The sequence below is a fragment of the Pseudophryne corroboree genome, chromosome 3 (genome assembly GCF_028390025.1).
Source record: "Pseudophryne corroboree isolate aPseCor3 chromosome 3, aPseCor3.hap2, whole genome shotgun sequence".
Classification (NCBI taxonomy): domain Eukaryota; kingdom Metazoa; phylum Chordata; class Amphibia; order Anura; family Myobatrachidae; genus Pseudophryne; species Pseudophryne corroboree.
In genome coordinates, this window is record NC_086446.1 from 426,665,819 (window position 1) to 426,687,945 (window position 22,127).

At 46.0% G+C, this 22,127-nt stretch overlaps 1 protein-coding gene across 7 annotated transcripts in view; it reads left to right on the forward strand.

Annotated features, from left to right (window-relative positions):
- Positions 1-22,127, forward strand: part of EPB41L1 (erythrocyte membrane protein band 4.1 like 1) — a 233,597-nt gene that overhangs the window by 62,029 nt on the left and 149,441 nt on the right. For 5 of the 7 annotated variants that reach the window (XM_063960307.1, XM_063960311.1, XM_063960310.1 and 2 more), the window contains exon 2: positions 11,127-11,158. The exons of 1 other annotated variant lie outside the window; for it this stretch is intronic. The gene's annotated coding sequence lies outside the window, so the exon portion shown is untranslated. Of the gene's footprint in view, positions 1-10,918; positions 11,045-11,126; positions 11,159-22,127 lie in introns of those variants that run through there. One more of the 7 variants, XM_063960308.1, reaches the window with a different exon arrangement.

Consider the following 22,127-nt stretch of genomic DNA (forward strand, 5'->3'; position numbering starts at 1 on the left):
CTTGCACACAGCGCTAAAATGCCTAGTTACGGCACTGGTGCTTGCATACTGACTATAGGGGTAATTCTGAGTTGATCGCAGCAGGATTTCTGTTAGCAGTTGGGCAAAACCATGTGCACTGCAGGAGGGGCAGATATAACATGTGCAGAGAGAGATAGATTTGGGTGTGGTGAGTTCAATCTGCAATCTAAATTGCAGTGTAAAAATAAAGCAGCCAGTATTTACCCTGCACAGAAACAAAATAACTCACCCAAATCTAACTCTCTTCACGTTATATCTGCCTCCCCTGCAGTGCACATGGTTTTGCCCAACTGCTAAAAAATATCCTGCTGCGATCAACTTGGAATTACCCCCTATGTGCGATTTTGGATAAGTGTCTCTTCTATAGAGATAGTAAAAATTTACTTGCCTGCACAGTCTATCTAGGCTTGCGATGCCGACCGCACATTGGCATCGAATCGGGATCGCAAGGTGACTTTCACCTTGCGATTTGCACCAACTTTTCTTACGATTTTGACTATATAGACAAAATCGTAAGAAAATGTTTCACCGTGTGTACACACCAACACACTGGTGGTCTCACACACTGACAAGGGGTCTCACACACACTGACATGGGTCTCAAACATTACAGGGCTCTCAGACTCACCTGTGGAAGTCCAGGAGATAACAAAAATTATCTTGCTTGATTTTCTCTTCAGTTGAATAGCAAAAACCTTGTGGCTGTGAAAAAAAACCTGCGTTTTCTAAAATTCACCCCCTATTTAATATGTCCCTTAGCCTATAATAAAAGACATATATTTTTGTGGTCTTATATAATTTTTACCATAGACTTTGCTATTGCATGCTGTACATTTCCCCATGTCATTTAATTTCAGGAGCTTCATTCTCTGTGTACCTCCAGAGTGGGCAATTTGAATCTTCCATTTCCTCTCCTACCATTGAAATGTGGTACCCATGCTGCTAAATGTAAGATGTAAATGAAAGTCTCAGTGCAATGTTATTGATATTTCCCATTCCAACTCATAAGCTACTTACAACTTCCTTCCTTTTGTTATGCATGGTTTCATGGAGATGCCACTGTGTGTATTGTTTGTTTGACCTAGCTGTAAGTGGACTTGTGAAAGTTAAGGGACACAGTGACTTGCACAGTGACTTGCGGTGGGGTGAGGCAGAGCCATTCCTGTCATATTAACGTATGCGCCAGAGTTTTGCAAATATAAAGTATATGAAAAATATAAATATATTATAAATATCTTCTTTGTATTATTCTAATCACATATAGTTAAAACTCTGGAGTGAAAAGTCTATGGCAGGTGAGGCAGTGCCTCGCCTGCCTATCTTTTCCACATGTCTCTGAACAAAACTCACCAAATTTCCAGCAGTATATACTGCTGCACCTGTGTATAATGCCCACATGTATATACTGCTGTACCTGTGTATAATGCCCACATGTATATACTGCTGCACCTGTGTATAATGCCCACATGTATATACTGCTGCACCTGTATATAATGCCCACATGTATATACTGCTGTACCTGTGTATAATGCCCACATGTATATACTGCTGCACCTGTGTATAATGCCCACATGTATATACTGCTGCACCTGTGTATAATGCCCACATGTATATACTGCTGCACCTGTGTATAATGCACACATGTCTATACTGCTGTACCTGTGTATAAGGCCCACATGTATATACTGCTGCACCTGTGAATAATGCCCACATGTATATACTGCTGCACCTGTGTATAATGCCCACATGTACATACTGCTGCACCTGTGTATAATGCCCACATGTATATACTGTTGCACCTGTGTATAATGCCCACATGTATATACTGCTGTACCTGTGTATAATGCCCACATGTATATACTGCTGCACCTGTGTATAATGCCCACATGTATATACTGCTGTACCTGTGTATAATGCCTACATGTATATACTGCTGCACCTGTGTATAATGCCCACATGTATATACTGCTGCACCTGTGTATAATGCCCACATGTATATACTGCTGCACCTGTGTATAATGCCCACATGTATATACTGTTGCACCTGTGTATAATGCCCACATGTATATACTGCTGTACCTGTGTATAATGCCCACATGTATATACTGCTGCACCTGTGTATAATGCCCACATGTATATACTGCTGTACCTGTGTATAATGCCTACATGTATATACTGCTGCACCTGTGTATAATGCCCATATGTATATACTGCTGCACCTGTGTATAATTCCCACATGTATATACTGCTGTAATTGTGTATAATGCCCCTGATATATAGGGCTGGATGTGATGCCGCCCGAGTTTGGCCAACGTGTGGGATTTCAGCCAAACGCAACACTTTTTTTTTTTTAAAGGGGCAATCACTTACAAGGCAAAACCATGCCTTGTAAATGATTGCCCCTTTAAAAAAACATCCACACGCCAGCCGACCTCAGGTGGCATTACGTCCCGCTCTCAGTTTGCAAATCTGGCACTGGTACTAGCCATTGCCTCCATGAGCCATTTACCTCAACACACGTCCCAGAAGGGACATCTAGGCTTCATATATCACAGTTTATGGTATTTTTGTATTGCTTTTGTCATTTAAGTACATTGCTTTAATTGCTCCAAATTATGAGCTTTGTTAGTCTTGCGTAACTAGAATGTGCGATCTGAATGCCATTGAAGGAAAAAGGCTTTAATTACCTTGCAAAGCTTGAATGCCTTCACTTTTGCCCTGTCCCACCTCTTCTGGTGCTTACAGAGATCAACAAGTGTGTCTAGATTGTTAAATATACAGTGGTTCGTGTAGCCATATCAAGAATAACCCTTTGTCTTTTATGAAATAAATCGTAAAGCTTTAAGTTTTGCCACAGCAGATGATAATCAGATTTAGAACATGGATAGCTCCTATTGCGTGACTGCTAGGTTATACTGCACATATCGCAGTGCTGCTCATGACTGTATGTATATATGTGAATTCATATTTTGGGATTCAGGCAAAAGCAAAACCTGTTAAACATATCAAACAGAGGAACATATGTATTAAGCCTGGAGAAGTGATAAAGCAGTGATAAGTGCCAGGTGATAACACACCAGCCAATCATTACTGGTTTGAAAAATGACAGTTAGGAGCTGATTGGCTGGTGCGTTATAACCTTTCACTTATCACTTCTTTATCACTTCTCCAGGCTTAATACATCTGCCCCAGAATCTTGCCAATAATTTGTATTTCAAAAAAAATAAGCAGCAGGGACCTAAAGATTGTTTGTATCATTATTCCCCCCCCCCCCCCCTGGAAACAAGGGCGTAACAGATCCACAGTGCCCCATAGCAAAAATATTATTTTCTTGTGGGGTGGCTACACGCGTTTCTCCCACTTGGGCTTGCTGATATACTGTTTCCTGAGATACTGAGTAGCTCTGCTCTGAGTATGCAAACACATGCGCAGTGATGCCCTGTTGTAGGGACCATAATATCCCTTTAAACTGGTACACTCATAAATTACACAGGTTCTGGGGCTGATTAAACCCAGGTGACATACAGACTTGAAGTCAGCCAGCCACAGAACCTGTGTAATTCATTAGTGTCCGATTTTAAAAGGATAGTATGGTCAGCCTACAGGCTGTTGGCGCATTCAGCTCCGTGAAGAAGATCCAGCATCACCATGTCTGCCCTACAGCTTGCCCTACCTCAGCCACATGGGCTGTATTGGCATTAGTTGTGCTTCTGCTAGGAAGCAACAGTTCTGTGTTCTATTCACTAAAGTCTCAGGAAACAAAGATTCACATTTTCTTGGCTGAAACCTAAGGATTTGCTGAACCTGAGTCTCAATAAAAAACTTAAGCGTTGTCCAAATCCATAATCAATATTTGTTGCATCTGTAATATATGTAATGTTATTAATACATACTGAATAATCATGTTAAGAAAATGTAATTGATGGAGAGTACGGACGTTTTCTAGTATTATTGGGACATTCCATTGGAGGATTACTAGTTGGCCAGGCCTGATACACATAATCACTTTGTGTTAGTATTTACCTTTGTGTCAATACTGCAGTTTGTCTTTGAAATCTAACATTGTATTTATTATATAGAGTATTCTAATATTAGTTGGTGTTATACATTATGGCAGTTTACAATTAAGCCCCCCAAATCTATACATATAAACTGAAACTTTATATAACCTTATATAACCTTTTATACATACATTGCATACTGCCATCAGGCTACCTCCCGCTTGCTTGCACCTCATGTCATCGGTCTGTCAACCCTTCCCACTAGATTGTTAGCTCTTCAGAGCAGGGCCCTCTTTCCTCTTGTTATCTAAGCCCCCTTCTCGACACATTTCACTCGCAGCTCTCCCCTACTCAGCGACTATCTTCTTTACCCGCTTTTTCTCCTGCTGGTAAAGGCTCACCATCTATGGGCACCAGCCACTAGTAGTACGATGATCACTCCCTCACTACTTACATCTTAGCTGTATTATGTCTTGAGAATGTGTGGTGCTCCTTGTTACCTGTACTCTAGTTTTGTTATTTATTTACTGTAATGCTAAGTTTTGTCTCCCTGTGCTGTCCTTTGTACGGCGCGGCGAAACACTTGTGGCGCCTTATAAATAAAATATAATAATAATAATAATACATAAGAAACTGTAAGTTAGTAAGTTAGTATAATGTACATAAGATAGTCTCACACAATAGGATGTGGTGGTCAGTATGAATGACCTGACCCACCACTATATTGTGTGACCGAATTAGGGCCCTCATTCCGAGTTGTTCGCTCGCAAGCTGCTTTTAGCAGATTTACTCACGCTAAGCCGCCGCCTACTGGGAGTGAATCTTAGCTTCTTAAAATTGCGAACGACGTATTCGCAATATTGCGATTACACCTCTCTTAGCAGTTTCTGAGTAGCTCCAGACTTACTCGGCATCTGCGATCAGTTCAGTGCTTGTCGTTCCTGGTTTGACGTCACAAACACACCCAGTGTTCGCCCAGACACTCCTCCGTTTCTCCACTCACTCCCGCGGTTTTCACAGAAACGGTAGCGTTTTTCCGCACACACCCATAAAACGGCCAGTTTCCGCCCAGTAACACCCACTTCCTGTCAATCACACTACGATCACCAGAACGATGAAAAAGCCGTGAGTAAAATTCCTAACTGCATAGCAAATTTACTTGGCGCAGTCGCACTGCGGACATTGCGCATGCGCACTGAGCGGAAAATCGCTGCGATGCGAAAAAAAATACAGAGCGAACAACTCGGAATGACCCCCTAGATTTCATATTGCAATACAGGTTGAGTATCCCTTATCCAAAAGGCTTGGGACCAGAGGTATTTTGGATATCGGATTTTTCCGTATTTTGGAATAACTGCATACCGTAATGAGATATCATGGCGATGGGACCCAGGTCTAAGCACAGAATGTATTTATGTTACATATACACCTTATACACACAGCATGAAGGTCATTTTAGCCAATATTTTTTATAACTTTGTGCATTAAACAAAGTGTGTGTACATTCACACAATTCATTTATGTTTCTTATACACCTTATACACACAACCTGAAGGTCATTTAATACAATATTTTTTATAACTTTGTGTATTAAACAAGGTTTGTGTACATTGAGCCATCAAAAAACAAAAGTTTCACTATCTCACTCTCACTCAAAAAAGTCCGTATTTCGGAATATTCCGTATTTCGGATATTTGGATATGGGATACTCAACCTGTATAGAAAACCAGTCTATCCATTGATCTCAACCAGTGTATGTGTACCATAGGCCAATCAGACACTTCAATTGTAGTGTTTATAGCCAGCTTTATGGTATCCACATATGGGCTGATCCTGCAGGATTTCTTCCAATATCTGTATCATTGTAAGCTACTCATGCTGCAATATTGGGCCAACAGACCAATATTGATGCAGACATCTTATACTGCTTTTCCACCAAAAGCTTGGGTCTGACCCGGATTTTTTACCCGGCATTATACCTGGTCTCACTCTCCAGTGTCCCCGTTTCCACTGCACTGTATTCCCAGGTTTTTCCAGAGTTGACACCATTTCTACTGAATAAGGGAAAATCTGGGAAAGCACAATAAAACCTGTGTTGTCATAACAAAAATGTCCTTTGTCGCCCTCTCTGTGCTCTGTCACCTGTGTCCAGCGCCCAATCTGTAGCCTGTGTGTGCCCAGCTCCCCCAACAGCGACCAGCATGTAAAATCAGCCTCTCCAAAGCCCTATCTGTGCTCCGTCACCTGTGCCCTGTGCCAAATTGTAGCCTGTGTGCCCAGCTCTCCCAACAGCGACCAGCATGAAAACAGCCTCTCCCAGCATCTCTGGTCCCTGGACGATGACATCAGCTGCCAGCGCCCAGGAGGGACCAATTAACAGCTTTTTGGAAATTCCCAGGTTGAAAATCCCGGTTAAGAGCTGTTTCCACTGCAGCTCACTTTATCTGGGATTTTTTACTTCAAAAATCCCGGGTAGGTGCGCATTCGTGTGAAAAACACAGGATTTTCATGTCAGTGGAAAAGGGGTATTAGTGTGAATGACCAGCTCTGCTTGCATTTGTTCTACAATCACAATGTGATCTGTGGAATTGATAAAAAATGACTGCAAAAGTGATTCCTGCTCAAGGGGTTTACACCGGTTACTGAATTCTACACACGCACATACTTTTTCCTGAAAGTGTGCGGGTGTGAATGTTGGATCACTTTGATCCAGAAACAATATAAACAAAACAAGAGAAAAAAGAGACTAATGGCCCCCCATACATCACTGGCTGCAATGCCCCGATTCATCAACTTGCTGGCACTGCCGATTCTCTGACCAAATCTACTGATCGGTGGCCATCGATGACCGGCAATATGTCGGGAATCAGGGAAATTAACCATGTTACAAATGTCGATCCTGACTGAAAATGAACAGGATGTGGTGATCGGGATTTTTAAACATGTTTAATATTCCCGATTCCCGACCCAGCCGTCGTATGGGGGCCATTACAGTACAAAATATCATAGAATACTGTAATGTTTATACTACATGTACTACAACTAATGGCCCCCATACATCTGAGATTATCTTGGGTAGGGGGATCAGGAATAGTAAACATGTTTAAAAATTCTGACCATCTGAACCCAACCGTTTTTGGTCGGAATCTGGCATTTTTAACATGTTTAATTTCCCCAATTCCCCAATGGATCCCGGATCATCAGTGCTGATCGCGGATCAGCGGTGAAGGCAGGTCGAGAAATCAGGGCATCGCGGACGGTAACGTATGGGGGCCATTAGGTTTATAAGCACTGCTGCATGGGCAGTCATAATACAGAGATAAGCAGCGCCAGTTGAACCCAAAGGTTTGATGCCACTGTTGGCATTGGGGGAGAGATGATAATATAAGCGAGTGAAGGAAATTAGGGAACAGTGCCATTATATTTGATTATTGGGTTATCTTTCTCTATTTTAATGACAGAGATTAAGATCTGAACATTTAAGGTCACATGCAGAAAATTAGAGAGTCAAAAACTTTCTAAGCACTAAGATGTCTCTCAAAGTGGGTGGCATATGCTGCACATACTGTGGCTGACGCACAAGTCAGCGTTGTGTTCATGTTTTCACTCCAGAGTCAAGCATGGCTGTGCTGAGCTGTACTGGGTGGTAGCGAGGCATTCGCATGTAAGCTAGTTTAGCAAGGTCATGGCAGCAGAATTGCAGGCAGAGGTGTTCATACATGAAGATACATAGAACCCAATTAAGGGTTATGGCTGCCCTAGGCTAATGCACTTCTAGGGCTCTCCCCACACACATACGTACACCCACACCCCACCCATGTTTATGTTCCTATCAGCAACAAATCAATGAAAAATGTATTTGATTCGAGTGACTGCAGCGAGCATCCTTGTAGCTGCCACACAGTACAGGGAGCATCCTCCTAACTACCACACAATACAGGGAGCATTCTCTTGACCACTACACAATACCATCCTCGTATCATACATAGAAAACTAATATCTTGCTCCCCCGCAGTCATATGATGCAATATCCTCACCTCTTAGAAACACCTATATTCAGACTGATCTATTGCACCAGGAACAGGGTTGGTGAAAATGCACATTGATAATGATGCTGGATAAGCAACCATATGCAAAGGTGTGGGGCAGCCGCATCAATGCATATCTCTGGGGTGTTATATAGTAGCAACTGCAGTTATCGGTACTTTGCAGACGGGTCCTGCGATGAAGGTAACAGGACTGCGGCAGACTGTCAGTGAATGACATTTTACTGCTGTTCTGGAGGGCGAGGAGGGGCGGCAACGACCATCATTTGTGAAAACAGAGGTGTGTCACCGCCATTTAGGTGGATGGAAGAGGCCAGGGATCTCGTTCGTAGGACGGAGATATCCTGGCCTCTGTGACAGATGGCTTTTGTGGTACCATGGGTGCCGTAAGCTGCCTGATGGTACGTGAGAGATCCTATGCTGCATCCTACTGCAGCAGCAGGCGTCTGCTTGTAATAGATGCCTACTACTGCATTACCATACAACTCTTCCAAGGAAGCAGCAGTGATAAAAACTCCCACCACATCTAAATCAGGTCTACTGGTGGTCATTCAGGTGTGGTTGCACCTGCGATATCATGTGCAAAGTATTGATGTTCAGTACTTTGCGCAGAGGACCTGTTCTGTGCATGCGCGAACGGATCCTGCGACATTGGAAGCAGGAAGGCTACAGACTGTCAGTGATGACAGTCTGCTGCCATGCGGGGAGTGGGCGGTGACAGCCTCCGTTTGTGAAAACGGAGGTGTGTCACCGCCGTTTAGGAGGTGGAAAGAGGCCGGGGATCTCCATCGTAGGATGGAGATTTCATGGCCTCTGCGATGGGTGGGAGAGAGAGCCGATGCAGGTCGGATCACTATGCTTGCAATAGACGCCTCCTGCTGCATCACCGTACAGCCCTATCATGCTGCTTCCAAGCATAGGCGTGCGCAGCACATTTTATTAGGGGGTGCACTGTTGGAGGGGTGTGTCTAGCACCGCCTTTTGGGCGTGTCTAGCACCATCTATTGATGGCCAACGCAATATAAAATATCCACCTTTGTACCAGTCCTAATAATGCAGATGCATTTTTAGATGTTGGGGTGTGCACAGCGGCGTTTCTAGAGAGGAGGTGACCTGTGTGCAGACTCTGTGTGTGGGCCCCCTCCTCTCCTGTAGCCGTCACTGCCACTGCTATCGCTCGCACAGTGCCAGAGTCTGCAGCGCATGCGCGGGACTCCGAACAATGGCCGCCACGCCATTTTTACGGAATCCTGCGCATGCACTGTAAACTCTGGCACTGTGCCAGAGTCTCAGCGCTGAGAGCGCTAGCAGCGACGGTGACGGCTACAGGAGAGGAGGGGGCCCACACACAGTCGCCGATGGATGCCGGAAAGGTGAGTATAGCAGAAATGGGTGCAGTGTGGGCCCCCTCTGGACCCAGGAGCCCATATGCACCACACACACTGCACCCATTATAGATACGCCAGTGGGTGTGCACCAAACAAACACCCCTGATGGCACTCACTGCAATTACACTGCTCCTCCTCAGCCTGGTCTAGCTCCTCTCTCTTTCACCTGCAAGCTTCAGTAACTCACTGACACGGACAGTCGCAGACTAGTACTGCTGCTGGAAAAACGAGTGACGCGTCAATGCTGCTGTCGACCGCCTGCCAGTATTGAATGCTGGCTGCATGCTGCTCATCATCAGTGGCTAGCGTTGGCATAGAATAGAAGGAGAGAGGTGGGCGTGTGACGGGTGGGCGTGTGAGCAGCATGACGTCATCACGTCACATCACCCTGTTTTTGTACATGGAGGTGGAGCCGGGAGTTTGAAAGCCGGTGGCAGTGGCACCCTTGATTAACCAGGCGTCCGGTCAGGAATGCAGTCCTAAGAGGGTGCAACGCAGAGGGGACAGTAATCAGCCTGCTTGGCGATCGCTGCATAAGGCACGTGAGATCGGGGTGCCGGACATTAGGGGGTGCCTGTGTGCACCAGGCACCCCCCCTGCGCACGCCTATGCTTCCAAGGAAGCAGCAGTGATAACAACATCAACCACCAGCAGGATGTAAAACAGCCAGGCCTTTTAAGTGATTGCCCTTTAAAAAAAAGTCTGAGATCGGCCGCACCTTAGGCGATCTCGGACGCCATTACATCTCGCCCCACATCTGAATTAGCCTCACTGTGCATACATTCCAATATCTACATTTTTCTTAGTGTGTCCAACCTGCATTCAATTCTACATTATCCACTTAGAAGAGCAAGCAGTGACCTGTGATAACACAAATGCTTACTCCTGATATGAATGAAACATGATAAGCAGATAGTTCTGCTGTGTATTGGCCAGCATGTACAGGTTTTGAGAGTCAGTCCCAGAATGATAAAAACAGTGCATGATTGTATGGGAAATAGTCTCGGTGCACAGTACTACAAACATACATGTGAAATAATCACCATGTAGCGTGCAAATCTACACATTACAGCATGTAACACACAATGGTATTGTCATTGTCAGTCTTACAGTTTTGGCATTATATTAGTGCTAGCTGTGTAAATGATGTGTGTATACGCATTTCAGGAATTACTGATCTGGACAGAGAACTGTATTTTGAACAGGTTTGTTAACAGGTGAAGAGTGTGAAGGTGAAGGTCAGCCTAACGTATGTTGTGTTGCTTTATGAAACAGGTATATGAACAGGTGAAGTATTGTTGCTTGGTTGTGTGTGTCACAGATATGTGAAGGTCGCTGTGGGGGTGGGGTTGGGAGGTTATACAGGTAATATTTCGGCAAGTGCAGGTGGTGCTGACTTGTTACTGTCAGCAGCACCGCCCACCAAAACCTGTTTGAGGATTGCTCTCTCTAGTTCCTGTACACTCCCCTGGTTTTGCTGTGTATTGGTAGAACTCACCCCTTCATTCCCAGGGGTCTCCTTCCCCACATTATAGTCTGACATGTGATCTCTAATATTCAGCTGCCTCAGTCAGTACCTTTCTGCAATGGTAAGGTATAGCTGTGCAGCTAAGAGCTTGTATTAATAGAAGTATGTGGTAACTAATAATGTTTCCTGTTGTTTTCCTGCAGCCCTGAGACGAGCCCAGTGGAGTACGGGAGCTGTAAGTACTTCATAACTATTACACTGACAGCTCTGTGTGTCATCTAAACATCTCTTTTATAATTGTCTATTCGTTTCAACATGACCAGTGGCATACAGGAACTTCTACCTAGATCTCGCCTCCTATTGTTTCATATGACAGTTTTAGCCTGTTTGCTGTTACTCCTGTTCCACTTAACCCTGTTTAATGCCCAATATATTCTTGCTGCTCTTTCCAAATTATTGTCTCCTCTGTTGTGTTCTGCACCATTATGCAATTAAATGTAAATCGTTATTTAGATTCTTGTGCATGTTCATAAATACGATGATTATTTCAAAGCATATGTAAAATATTGTAGGAAATACTAGTGTGGCTGCACTTTGTTTCACAATTCCAGTTGTAATGGCGTTACTGGACCCGGATATCCCGATTCGATGGCCAGCCTCCGTAAGCTTTAGCTTATGCAGGATGACCAGTGCCTAAAACCATTGCGATGGTCGTGATTGTATCTTAATCACACGGAATTGCAGACGCTTACTTGCAGCAGTTCAATTCCTTACAATCAAGAATTAGGCCCTTTGTGCAAAAGTTCATGCAAAAAGTCAGTTTGTGCAAACACTGTACACTATGCTTACTGTAAATGTTACTCAACAATAAAGTTGATTATATTGTCTTTCATTGATTTGGAGTCAGTGGGCCTCATTTAGAAACAGATGTGGTGTTTGCCTTGTAGAACAAGATGGCTGTATTTGCGGCGGTGCATACGGTTGCACTGTCCCATGGGAGTTGTTTGTGAAGAAGTACAGATTTCACACACCTAGCAGAACAGAAATTAGATTTTATTTTGCGGAGAGAAATCATTGAAATGATTTAGAGGCGTGGAAAAGATACATTCGTAGTGGCACTTTTGCTCTATAAAAAAGATTTACATTTTTAAGATTGGATCCCATATAATGACCTAAATGTTATAGGCTCCAATTTGCGGGTCCTGACAAAAAGCTCACTAGATTTACGGTCTTTAAGGAAAAACCAGCTTTGTTTTACCTTAAAACCGATTTCCGCTTTAAATCTAGCAACTGTCTTGCCGGAATCGCACTAATTCAGTAAATGCAATCCTCCCTGCAGTTTACCGATGGTCGTGAAACTGCGCATAAGTCGGACCCATTCTGCGCATGTGCAGAGCAGGTCCTGCGGTCGCAGCACTAAAATGCGAATGCCTCTGCCTGATTGAAAGGCAGAGGCGTTCGGAGGGAGGCGCGGGGGCAGCAGGTGTTCCGGGAGTAGCGAGGCCAAAGACTGCGTCCCAGATGCAGTTTCCTTGGCCCCTCAAGCCACACTGCGATAGCAAGCCTGAGTAAGCTCAGGCTTACTCAGCCTGCCGTCACAGATGGTCGCACCTCCTCCTACTACATTTGCATTGCCATGGATTGCATTTGCAAAGCTGCTGCAAGCTTATGTATTTTGCTATTGCTTTATTCCTTATGTATTTTGGTAGTTGATAAGTGATCAGCCAAATCATTTCTGGGAGCTGCAACATTTAGTAATTTATACCTTGTTCAATGCAAAGTCTTTTTATTGGGTATTAAGCTACAACTGTGTATTTCTAGGCACATAAGCTTTGAACATACAAAAATGTCTGCTCGCCCTTTTTATTAATTAAACCAAGCAGTATTTTAGGAGAAAATGCAAACGTATAATTCAGTGATAACCCTTTCACATCTCCAATGGCGTATCCCACCCGGGAATTGGAAACGGGTCCTTCCCGGGTGGGATCCGGCATTGAAGCCTCAGCGCTGGCTTCCCAACCCGGCAATATGCCGGGCCTGTTGCCATAGCGGTGGGGGGTGGAGCCGACAGTGGGGGTGGAGGCGGCGCTGGGAGATGAGCTCATCTCCGCGCCGCCTCTCCCTATGTAGTAAATGGGTCCCGGGTTGCATCGACTTGGGAACCCGTTTACAGTGCCACTGACCCGGGAATAACCCTTCTTATTACCAAGGTTGAAATACCGGGTCAGGCGACCTGGGAATTCTCCAAGGCCCCTTTCACATCACACACTGAACCGTGTCGACGCGGCAATATGCAGGGTCGATACCGGGTTATTTTTGCCATGTTAAAGGAGTACTAAAGGGATGGTTAGAAATGACTGGGATGTTTGGCTTTTGATGTGAGCATTCTATGGGCATCAATTCTAACCCAAGGTATTTTATGCCACTCAGCCACTGCACTTTGTAAGTGAAGTTTACTGTATGCAGAGGTGACTGATCCACTGTGCTCCTGAGGGATCATACAGATGGCTCCCATAGGGGTAAATGTATGAAGCAGTGATAAGAGTGGAGAAGTGAGCCAGTGGAGAAGTTGCCCATGGCAACCAATCAGTATTGAAGTAACATTTATAATGTGCATACTATAAAATTATACAGAGCAGATGATTGGTTGCCATGGGCAACTTCTCCACTGGCTCACTTCTCTGCTTTTATCACTGCTTCATACATTTACGCAATAGTAATAAATGAATCTAAGCCTAGATTCTCCTCTCTATACAGGCTCTACAATAAGGTCTTGCCCACATACACAAAATAGCACACCATAGAGAGGAATTGATGCAGATATAGATACCATTTTCTCATGGTAATCCTTGTCCTGTATATCATTCTACAGCACATCATAACAAACAGTTGATATCTATGCAGGGCTATTTGACTGGAACATATTAAGTGAAAGCTCTTGTGTGTATGTGTGGTCATCCTTAAGGACATTTCTACCGAAAGGGCACGAGGCATGAATGTTACCACGGATGACTGTGTGGCTCTACAATGCTTTTCCAAAGCGTTATTCTTGTGTTTGTGCATTTTCTAAAAGGGAAATAAGATCTAATTTTATGACATATCTTGGTTCAGTCTCACGTGGCTGATCTCCAACTACCAAAATTATATAGGCAAGTTTGTGATAACAACAAGTACCTATTGTTCGCAGTACAGTGACAAAACAAGCCATTCAGCCGCAAAAGCCAATATACTGTAGCTCTGTCAACAATACAGTACAAAGTTACACTCTTTTGTGTGAATTATATTAATAAAATAAATACATAAATAAAAAATAAATAACTATCTATCAGGCCTATACTTCTAATCATAAATGTCAATTATACAATTCTGATAGTGGGGGTCATTCCGAGTTGATCGCCATTGTTCACAGCATAGCAATCAGGCTAAAAATCGGCATTTCTGCGCATGCGTACGGGCCGCAGTACGCACTCGCAAAGTACTTTCACACAAAACTATGCAATTTTACACAAGGTCGAGCGACGCTTTTCAGTCGCTCTGCGGATCGGTGAGTGATTGACAGGAAGTGGGTGTTTCTGGGTGGTAACCGAGCGTTTTCTGGGAGTGTGCTAAAAAACGCAGGCGTGTCAGGTAAAAACGCAGGCGTGCCTGGGGAAACGGGGGGTGGCTGGCCGAACGCATGTTTGTGACGTCAAAGCAGGAACTAAACTGCCTGCAGTGATCGCAAGGTAGGAGTAGGTTTGGAGCTACTCAGAAACGGCATGAACATTTTTTCGAGCACTTCTGCTAACCTTTCGTTCGCACTTCTGCTAAGCTAAGATACACTCCCAGAGGGCGGCGGCTAAAAGCAGCTAGCGAGCGATCAACTCGGAATGAGGGCCAGTATTCCTTTAAGGAAGTCCAAGGAATGAACTTTGCTTCTTGGGAGAAGGAATACTGTAACTAGGGGTCTTGTTGTACAACAGGAGGGTGAAAGTTCCAGGTTTAATATTAAGGAGAAATAAGAGAAAATGTAAGTGCTAGACTGGGTTCCCTCACATGAATAATCCAATAGACACACACTTGGATGCTGGGGACAGCTTTTAGAGCACAAATCATAGCCACAATACTAGACATATGTTCTGTGCGCTGATACCGCTTCTCCCCCATGTAAGGCAGGAGTGATCACGGTAAATACCGGGGGCGCTATGCACCTCCGTCATTATCGGCATTGCTAATGAACTGATCATTCTGACAGCTGCAGCTATTGATTTCGACAGCTGCGGCTGTTATTTCCCGGTGCACAGCACTGGTCCTGGTGTCGGCTCTTACAGTTGCACAAAAAAAATGTAAGTATAAGACAGTGCACTTTAAAAAGCAGCTAGCGGTGTGTATTCCAAAAAGAGAGTCTCCACTGCTCCACCAACACAATGCATACATACAACCTGGAATACCGCTCCACCAGCGCTATTTAACCAAAGAAGATGTTATGATATCCTCTATTCCATCTAGTGTTATCCGCTTTTTCCTATATCACTTAAAAACTACAGTGAATGCCTTAGCGAGATGCGGGCAGTAATAGACTGGAAATAAAAAAATGGATACTGTATGTACAGACAATTTAATACATCACATTCGACATATATTAAAAAACGGATAAAACAATTGATACAATTGTCACATCAATAGTCAATCTGTGTATGGGTGTAATGATGGCAAATTACCAGCTTATGGAGAGAACTGGCAACGGTCAGTGTGTTGGGACATCATCAGTCAGCATGGAAACATCAATCTCTGTTGGTTTTGTCCCAGTCATGTAACCTGTTCCCGTAACTTTATTATACTATCCCTTGCGTTCCCAGTTGCCATTTAAGACTTTGTAACTATGGGGGTAATTCAGACCTGATCGCTAGGGTGTGTAGTCGCCGCCTACAGGGGGAGGAGGTAATTGCTGTGCAGGTGTGCGATCGCATGTGCTGAGTGCTGCACAAACAAATGTTTGTGCAGTCTCTGCACAGCCCAGGACTTACTCAGCCACTGCGATGATCGGGGCCAGAGTTGACGTCAGAAACCCTCCTTCCAAACGCCTGGATCCTCCTGCAGTTGCCACCCACAAACGGCCTCTTCCTGTCAGTCACCTTGCGATCGCCCGTGCAATCGCTTTGTTCGCCCCATCCCGTCGCTGCCCGGCGCTCCCTGATGCTGCAGACCGACGCACCTGCGCATTGCGGTGCATACGCATGTGCAGTTCAGACCCGATTGCCCGCTGTGCGAAAACGCACAGCAGCAATCAGGTCTGAATTAGGCCCTCTGTCCTCTGCACCCTGGTCACGTGATGTGTACTCAGTTCGAATGCATTATGGCCCTCATTCCGAGTTGATCGGTCGCAATGCGAATGTAGCAGAGTTACACACGCTAAGCCGCCGCCTACTGGGAGTGTATCTTAGCTTCTTAAAAGTGCGACCGAAGTAATCGCAATATTGCGATCACAAACCTCGTAGCAGTTTTGGAGTAGCTTCAGACTTACTCTGCCTGTGCGATCAGTTCAGTGCTTGTCGTTCCTGGTTGACGTCACAAACACACCCAGCGTTCGCCCAGGCACTCCCATTGTTTCTCCGGCCACTCCTGCGTTTTTTCCGGAAACGGTAGCGTTTTCAGCCACACGCCCCTAAAACGCCGTGTTTCCGCCCAGTAACACCCATTTCCTGTCAATCACATTACGATCGCCGGAGCGATGAAAAAGCCGTGAGTAAAATTACTTTCTACATAGCAAAGTTACTTGGCGCAGTCGCAGTGCGAACATTGCGCATGCGTACTAAGCGGATTTTCATTGCGATGCGATGAAAAATACCGAGCGAACAACTCGGAATGAGGGCCTATATTCCTTTATTACAACAGTGCATCACCTGTAGTATCTCACAAGGGGGGAGATGTACTGTGCCTTGAAAAGTGATAAATTTCACAGTGATAAAGTACCAGCCAACCATCTCATAACTGTCATTTTTCAAACCAAGCCTGTAACATGTCAGTTAGGAGCTGATTGGCTGATACTTTATCACCGTGAAATGTGTCACTTTTCAAGGCTTAGTACATCTCCCCCCTTGAAGTGACTGGAGCAGCAATTGTCCATTTCTGTTTCTATTCCATTCTGCATTTTCATACAGAATGGAATAGATTTAAATGGCAATTATCAAATAAATCTAGGCACTGTGCGCATTCAAACACAATAAAGTTTTTTTTTTCTACAAAGCAGCAGTTGCCACAGGTGATTTAACGCTCTCCCGCAATGGCAACAGCTGTAATAATACATGTGGCTGGTATCTAGATAAACTTCACCGCTATATGGAGGTGAAACGGGTCCTTGCAAAAAATGGCCGCAGCCTGTATGTTCATTCATCTACCCCAAAGTACCGACCAACCAGCTCCTAACTATCATGTTTCAAACACAGCCTGTAACATGGTGGTTAGGAGCTGCTTGGCTGGTACTTTATCTACGTACACTTTATCTCTCTCCAAGACTTAATACAAAGACCCCTAAATTAGAATAAGATTGTGAACACTTACATCATAAAGGCTCTTCAAGTGATAGGAACTCTTGACTCGGAGCCTCATTCAGGTGCGGTCGCAAAACGGCTATTGTACGCACATCGGTCAATTTTTTCTTACTGTGCATGCATCTGAGCCGCAGTGCGCATGCACAGTGAGTCAGTTGCAACTGCAGTCGCACCGAGGAATTATTAGCAAAGTGAGTGACAGGAAGACAGCGCTTGTGGGTGGTAACGGGGGAGTGGTCGGGTAAACACAGGCGTGTCATGGCCATTGAGATGGCATTTTCTGGGCATGCTTAAATTAGTAGTTGTGATCTTACTTGCTACTAGAGAGCCCTCAGTGTCTGAGGAGAGCAGCTCAGCCTACACGTCTTCAGAGGTACTCAAGATCAAGACTCTCCAATATGACCCGACTTGCGATGATGGTACCGATGTACCAACAATATTTAGCCGTCGGAATAATATGATGCTCAGGTTAGCTTCTGCTCATATTAGCATATAATCGCAATTGCATATGGCAAAAGATAACAACAGCAGCAGCAGCAAGAACAAGCGCACCTGATTGAGCCTCTCTGATCATCCCTTACAGTAATGTAGAATAGTTTTACAGTATATTGCATGTAGATTCATAATAACATTTACTCCAAATAATATATGCATGATAATATATTCCCCAGCACAGACCAATAGAACAGTGATATATATTTTTATATGGTTATATTAAGGGCTAAAGTCCTAAAGGGCTGTTCCTCTCTGCAGCCGCAGGGTATTCAGTGGGGGTAGCGCTGATCTTACATGTTACTGGTGGCTGTTCCTCTCTGCAGCTGCAGGGTATACAGTGGGGGCAGCGCTGAACTTACATGTTCCGGGTGTCTGTTCCTCTCTGCAGCCGCAGGGTATTCAGTGGGAGTAGCGCTGATCTTACATGTTCCTGGTGGCTGTTCCTCTCTATAGCTGCAGGGTATTCAGTGGGAGTAGTGCTGATCTTACATGTTCCTGGCAGCTGTTCCTCTCTGCAGCTGCAGGGTATACAGTGGGGGCAACGCTGATCTTAAATGTTCCTGGTGGCTGTTCCTCTCTGTAGCCGCAGGGTATTCAGTGGGAGTAGCGCTGATCTTACATGTTCCTGGTGGCTGTTCCTCTCTGTAGCCGCAGGGTATTCAGTGGGAGTAGCGCTGATCTTACATGTTCCTGGTGGCTGTTCCTCTCTGTAGCTGCCGGGTATTCAGTGGGAGTAGCGCTGATCTTACATGTTACTGGTGGCTGTTCCTCTCTGCAGCCACCGGGTATACAGTGGGGGCAACGCTGATCTTACATGTTCCTGGTGGCTGTTTCTCTTTCTCAGGTATTCAGTGGAGTGCTGCACAGATCTTACATGTTACTGGTGGCTGTTCCTCTCTGCAGCTGCCGGGTATACAGTGGGAGTAGCGCTGATCTTACATGTTCCTGGTGGCTGTTCCTCTCTGCAGCCGCAGGGTATTCAGTGGGAGTAGCGCTGATCTTACATGTTCCTGGTGGTTGCAGCTGCAGGGTATACAGTGGGGGCAATGCTGATCTTACATGTTCCTGGTGGCTGTTCCTCTCTGCAGCCGCAGGGTATTCAGTGGGAGTAGCGCTGATCTTACATGTTCCTGGTGGCTGTTCCTCTCTGCAGCCGCAGGGTATTCAGTGGGAGTAGCGCTGATCTTACATGTTCCTGGTGGCTGTTCCTCTCTGCAGCTGCAGGGTATACAGTGGGGGCAGCGCTGAACTTACATGTTCCGGGTGGCTGTTCCTCTCTGCAGCCGCAGGGTATTCAGTGGGAGTAGTGCTGATCTTACATGTTCCTGTGGCTGTTCCTCTCTGCAGCTGCAGGGTATACAGTGGGGGCAGCGCTGAACTTACATGTTCCTGGTGGCTGTTCCTCTCTGCAGCCGCAGGGTATTCAGTGGGAGTAGTGCTGATCTTACATGTTCCTGGTGGCTGTTCCTCTCTGCAGCTGCAGGGTATACAGTGGGGGCAACACTGATCTTACATGTTACTGGTGGCTGTTCCTCTCTGCAGCCGCAGGGTATTCAGTGGGAGTAGCGCTGATCTTACATGTCACTGGTGGCTGTTCCTCTCTATAGCTGCAGGGTATACAGTGGGAGTAGCGCTGATCTTACATGTTCCTGGTGGCTGTTCCTCTCTGCAGCCGCAGGGTATTCAGTGGGAGTAGTGCTGATCTTACATGTTCCTGTGGCTGTTCCTCTCTGCAGCTGCAGGGTATACAGTGGGGGCAACACTGATCTTACATGTTACTGGTGGCTGTTCCTCTCTGCAGCCGCAGGGTATTCAGTGGGAGTAGCGCTGATCTTACATGTCACTGGTGACTGTTCCTCTCTATAGCTGCAGGGTATACAGTGGGAGTAGCGCTGATCTTACATGTTCCTGGTGGCTGTTCCTCTCTGCAGCCGCAGGGTATTCAGTGGGAGTAGCGCTGATCTTACATGTTCCTGGTGGCTGTTCCTCTCTATAGCTGCAGGGTATTCAGTGGGAGTAGTGCTGATCTTACATGTTCCTGGCGTCTGTTCCTCTCTGCAGCTGCAGGGTATACAGTGGGGGCAATGCTGATCTTACATGTTCCTGGTGGCTGTTCCTCTCTGTAGCTGCAGGGTATTCAGTGGGAGTAGCGCTGATCTTACATGTTCCTGGTGGCTGTTCCTCTCTGTAGCTGCAGGGTATTCAGTGGGAGTAGCGCTGATCTTACATGTTCCTGGTGGCTGTTCCTCTCTGCAGCTGCAGGGTATTCAGTGGGAGTAGTGCTGATCTTACATGTTCCTGGTGGCTGTTCCTCTCTGCAGCTGCAGGGTATACAGTGGGGGCAGCGCTGAACTTACATGTTCCGAGTGGCTGTTCCTCTCTGCAGCCGCAGGGTATTCAGTGGGAGTAGTGCTGATCTTACATGTTCCTGGTGGCTGTTCCTCTCTGCAGCTGCAGGGTATACAGTGGGGGCAACACTGATCTTACATGTTACTGGTGGCTGTTCCTCTCTGCAGCCGCAGGGTATTCAGTGGGAGTAGTGCTGATCTTACATGTTCCTGGTGGCTGTTCCTCTCTGCAGCTGCAGGGTATACAGTGGGGGCAACACTGATCTTACATGTTACTGGTGGCTGTTCCTCTCTGCAGCCGCAGGGTATTCAGTGGGAGTAGCGCTGATCTTACATGTTCCTGGTGGCTGTTCCTCTCTGCAGCCGCAGGGTATTCAGTGGGAGTAGTGCTGATCTTACATGTTCCTGGTGGCTGTTCCTCTCTGCAGCTGCAGGGTATACAGTGGGGGCAGCGCTGAACTTACATGTTCCGGGTGGCTGTTCCTCTCTGCAGCCGCAGGGTATTCAGTGGGAGTAGTGCTGATCTTACATGTTCCTGGTGGCTGTTCCTCTCTGCAGCTGCAGGGTATACAGTGGGGGCAACACTGATCTTACATGTTACTGGTGGCTGTTCCTCTCTGCAGCCGCAGGGTATTCAGTGGGAGTAGCGCTGATCTTACATGTCACTGGTGACTGTTCCTCTCTATAGCTGCAGGGTATACAGTGGGAGTAGCGCTGATCTTACATGTTCCTGGTGGCTGTTCCTCTCTGCAGCCGCAGGGTATTCAGTGGGAGTAGCGCTGATCTTACATGTTCCTGGTGGCTGTTCCTCTCTATAGCTGCAGGGTATTCAGTGGGAGTAGTGCTGATCTTACATGTTCCTGGCGTCTGTTCCTCTCTGCAGCTGCAGGGTATACAGTGGGGGCAATGCTGATCTTACATGTTCCTGGTGGCTGTTCCTCTCTGTAGCTGCAGGGTATTCAGTGGGAGTAGCGCTGATCTTACATGTTCCTGGTGGCTGTTCCTCTCTGTAGCTGCAGGGTATTCAGTGGGAGTAGCGCTGATCTTACATGTTCCTGGTGGCTGTTCCTCTCTGCAGCTGCAGGGTATTCAGTGGGAGTAGTGCTGATCTTACATGTTCCTGGTGGCTGTTCCTCTCTGCAGCTGCAGGGTATACAGTGGGGGCAGCGCTGAACTTACATGTTCCGAGTGGCTGTTCCTCTCTGCAGCCGCAGGGTATTCAGTGGGAGTAGTGCTGATCTTACATGTTCCTGGTGGCTGTTCCTCTCTGCAGCTGCAGGGTATACAGTGGGGGCAACACTGATCTTACATGTTACTGGTGGCTGTTCCTCTCTGCAGCCGCAGGGTATTCAGTGGGAGTAGTGCTGATCTTACATGTTCCTGGTGGCTGTTCCTCTCTGCAGCTGCAGGGTATACAGTGGGGGCAACACTGATCTTACATGTTACTGGTGGCTGTTCCTCTCTGCAGCCGCAGGGTATTCAGTGGGAGTAGCGCTGATCTTACATGTTCCTGGTGGCTGTTCCTCTCTGCAGCCGCAGGGTATTCAGTGGGAGTAGTGCTGATCTTACATGTTCCTGGTGGCTGTTCCTCTCTGCAGCTGCAGGGTATACAGTGGGGGCAGCGCTGAACTTACATGTTCCGGGTGGCTGTTCCTCTCTGCAGCCGCAGGGTATTCAGTGGGAGTAGTGCTGATCTTACATGTTCCTGGTGGCTGTTCCTCTCTGCAGCTGCAGGGTATACAGTGGGGGCAACACTGATCTTACATGTTACTGGTGGCTGTTCCTCTCTGCAGCCGCAGGGTATTCAGTGGGAGTAGCGCTGATCTTACAT